The sequence below is a fragment of the Cyprinodon variegatus genome, unplaced genomic scaffold (genome assembly GCF_000732505.1).
Source record: "Cyprinodon variegatus isolate N-32 unplaced genomic scaffold, C_variegatus-1.0 Scaffold2267, whole genome shotgun sequence".
NCBI classification, from domain to species: domain Eukaryota; kingdom Metazoa; phylum Chordata; class Actinopteri; order Cyprinodontiformes; family Cyprinodontidae; genus Cyprinodon; species Cyprinodon variegatus.
Genome location: NW_015152720.1, coordinates 11506 through 16027, shown reverse-complemented (window position 1 = coordinate 16027; position 4522 = coordinate 11506).

The window sequence follows — 4522 nt, the reverse complement described above, 5'->3', positions numbered from 1 at the left end:
CCCAAACAAGACCCGCATTAGCCTGGGTGCCATTCCGAACTTAGTCCCGCCCACAACGTTTCAGGTCGGGAATTTCGTTCTGGCATTGCTCAATAGTAGCGCGAGTATGCTCGCACAATATCTGGCGGGCCAATCAAATTGTCAGGGCGGGCTTTATACGATGATGGACAGATGATCAACAGTAACGTAATCAACCATGTCACCAAAGCGTGCTTGGGTGACAACAACAATGGCTGCCGCTGGAGAGTTGGGCTGAGTAGATTCTGCTATTAGGTCTGTTCTAGCAGATATCGACAGCAAATTAGTTTTAAAAGAGGAAAAGAGAAATGCAATCAAGGCTCATCTTCTTATTCTAGGCGTGAAACTGCACACTTTGATTTTTGTTGACAACAACTGTGCCTGGCTTAACATACGTCACGCACTCCAATTCTCTTATTGAACCAAAATCGACTCTTTTTTTCAGAGCTTCTGGGGCTTTTCCAAAAAAAAAAATGGTTTCCCAAGGCGATTTAAAAGTTGATCATGAAGAAAAATTTTGCAACAGGTTGTGATGTTAAGTTTCACCTGTGCTTTTATTGTGAAATGCCGACAACAAGACCTTGACAGGTAATGAGATGGGGTTGCCGGGGGTAACAGCAGCTGAGGGTCTGGAAGGCTGGTGATTTACTATATATTAAACAATCTTTCCAGCCACTAAAAAAGATAAACATGCCCACTATTATACTCAATGCCAGCACAGGAAGGACATGTGATGTCATGCAATAACATATCAGGAAACAAGGAAACAACTAAACATCTGCTGGGATGGTGACGTCATCAGTCGTATTAAAAATAATTCATCTTAAAAACCAAATCAGCACAAATAACACTTTTACCTGCATATATGAAGTAGCACTGAAAAAGTAGGCTACGTTATATAAATTTGATTCAATTGAAATCTAAATAGGGGAATATTTGATTACTGGGTGACCTAAAAAATTATCTTTACTATCTCTGAAACAACAGCAGCACATTTGATCTTTTTTTTTTTTTTTTTACATATTACCATTTCAAATGCACAAAGCTGCACTAATGAAGCAATAATCACTTAGCCTGTTAGTTGAGTTTTTTTTTTTTTTTTTTACATCAGTGGCATCTGTAACACACTTAATCTGAAATGCAGAGCGTTGAACTACTGCGGGGTTCGTGGAAATAAATCCCTCACTCTGAATAATCGTAAATGAAAGAAAAGAGTAAATATTTACCAAAACGATTTTTTTCAGGTTAATTTCACAAATTTACAAGAAAAAAATTGACATTTTCTGATAAGAAAAAAGTTAATTTACAAAATTTTCCCTTTTTTTTTTTTTTAGAAAATCTGAAAAACTTATTTCAAAATGTCAGAACTTTGGGTCAGGAAAGTATTTCTACTTTATAAGGTCATGTTTTTTTTTTCCCTAAAAACTTCAAAAGAACCAACTTCAATATCTGCAAAACTGGTTGCCATTTTTTTCTCACAGTTGCAAAATTTTAAGTCTAAAGTCTTTTCTAGAACGATGCTTCGGGACACAGAGATGTTCCTGTCCCTCCCCTGTAGTTGGTATCCTTGGAAACCAAGGGTTCATAACTTCCCGACAACTATGACGCAAATGACACAAGAATGTTTCCACAGATTATTTACACTGCAAAAAAAGAAATCTAAAGTCATTTTTTCTCAAATTAAGTGCATTATTTCTTGAATTGAGGAGGTAAATGGGACACTTTGCCAATGGAACAAGACTATTTAAATTTAAAACAAGACTAAACAATTGATTTTTTTATATTAAGTGCATATTATCTAAGTATCTTTAGGAGGAAAAACACTCATTCCATTTGCAACTGATATTAGGGTAAATACACTTAAATTAAGACATTTTTATTTATTTTTAGGTTGTTTTTTTTTTTGCTGTGTAGGTGGTAGCCATGGTTACCTTACCAATGGTTGTCACCGGTTTAGCATATGCAGCACCAAAGATCAAAGGCTCTGTCATGGGCAGGAGGAGGCCTTCAATTAATTTAAGCACCTTTATTTGATCAGACTTCTTTTATTTGTTAAAGTGTACCAAATTATGCTTCAATTGATTCATTCCAAATATACTAAAGATGTTGATAAATGAAATCTAATACAGCTGCTAGGTTTTAAAAAAAAGGTTTTATTGTATTTATTTAGAAAAAATCTTTAAGCAGACTAAATTTTTTATCTTTTTTTTTTTTTTTTGCTTAATTCCAAACCAGACATGATCCTGGTTCCAGTGGAATAAAACTTACCTTAACACTAAATATAATAAAAGTTTATATTTAGACAAAAATTGTGGATCCACACCTGATTATTGTAGTGATAATTTCAGGTGGAAATTGCTTTTTAAACCTTTAGAGCTTAACAGGTTATAGCAATGGATCCCAAACTGGAGGGTTGCGCCCCCCTAGGGGTGAAGTAATGTAATTGCATGGGGATAGGTTGTAATGAACAAAATAATTAACACAGGTTGAAATGATTCTAGTTATTTAGTCATTGAAATGTTGAACTCTGTTACACCGTAGAATACACAGTTAAATCTAAAATAATTACACTTTATAGGTAGAAATTTAGCTTTTAAAGGAGATATTTTAGATATTGCAATATTTACTTTACTGCTGTTGATTTTTCATTGTAAAAAGTTTAATTTGAATCCTTCAGAAAAAAATACTTTACTTCAAAATAGGCTTCTGTATGTTTGTTATAAAGTCTATTTCTGAGGCAGATCGACAGACAGCAGCTGCTTTAAGGAAAGAGCACAAATATTTATGACCAACTGTAAAATGTCACAGTCTGGGCAAAACTTGAAAAAAATAAATAAAAAGGCTGCACCATTTCTGTTCCCCACCTCTCCCGGTTAAATTTAAATCAAATCCTTTCACAACATTTGTCAAACTCGAGGTGCAAAATCTAACAAGACAGTAAGTTGTGAGACTGGAAAGACGAGGAGGGCTAATTAGTGATCTTGCCTCTCTGTGACTTGTTTCTTCAAAAGGCCAGTTTCTCGCCGGCTCCCTCAAATGTCACCGCGAGTCTCCGGGCTTCTGGCCCCGCTGCTGGCTTCCTCCACTAACAAGCGGACAGAGGCCGCAGAGACGGCTCAATTTGTGTTAACTTATCCCCGACGAGGACAACGTTAGCAGTGAAATCCTGTGGGGGTCTGCCCCCGTGTTTTCCAACCCATTATGTTTGAAGTGGGTTGNCTACTGTTGAGCAATGCCAGGCCGAACTTCCCGACCTCAAACGTTGTGGGCGGGACTAAGTTCGGAATGGCACCCAGGCTAATCTTAAATGGCCTCATGAAAACAATTGGGCATGAGAGAAATGAAATTAATCACTTTGTTTCTGGTCTATTTAAATAATATAATTGACCAGTTTTCTGGCCAAATCCCATGTTTGACCCATTCTGGTCTATATAGGACCTGAAGTGTATGCACTTTTTTGTTTCTGTCTTTCCTGCTTTTGAGAACTTGTCATAGATAGTCTGGTTTTCTTTGTAAATCGGAGATGAAAAAGCAGCTATGTACATAGAGCCTGGAGATGTCCGAAGGTTAAGAACATAGGATTTAGAAAACAAGCAGATGAGCCAGGGTTAAATCACAAACAAGCATTTAGTTTCTGCTCAGCCCAGAGTGGCTCAACAACTTAGGCATGTTCACTGGATCCTCTGTAGAGATGGACACTCAAGTTGACTATGAAACTGGGCAAGGATTATGGGCATGCAAGTCACTAACCTGGTTAATAGTTCAGTCTGAGCCACAGCATACCGTGGGAGCCGCCCCCAGAGTTCCAGGGGAGAAGCAGAGAAGAACGATGCCTGCTCACTGGGGTTTGCTGTATCGGGGACACTCTGGGCAACTCTTGGCTGCATCTCATTTGGCATTCCATCGGCTGGATATTGCCTTCCTCGGAGAGGATGGACTGAACTGTTAAACCAGAGTGCCAATGATGGGTTGCGCCCCACCCCGCTGCAGCCGCTGCGGTCTGCTTATCCTCAGCAGCCTGCATTTCTGGTCTGTTCTCTTTTATTATTTTCTGTTATTAAACTTTTCGAAACTTCCCATTGTCTGACTCGCCTTGAGTACTGGGTCCTCCTGTCCCGTTTTATGACAAGTTACCTTTTTTGGCCACCATCCACTGCAGCTGATAGCCACTTGCCACAGAGGTGTGTTTTAGAATTGTTCTTGAACTTCTTCAGAGTTCACATTTGTTGTGCCATATGCCATGATCATACTTTTTGGACATTGGGAAGCAGTGTCCATATTTCATCCTGATAGGATGACCAGAGAAGAAAACGCAGCTTTGGTGAATAACAGCTGGGGGACTTCTGCAGCCCCCCTTTTTCAGCCAGCAAGTCACATGGAAGTCACAGAGGTGTGAAAACCTACCCCCCTCTGTGAGGGCAGAACAAAACCACAGAGCACACAGGATTCTTCCTCTTTTGTCTCTTCACTTTTTCTCCCTCGTCTGATCCAGCCTGCTTCTGCT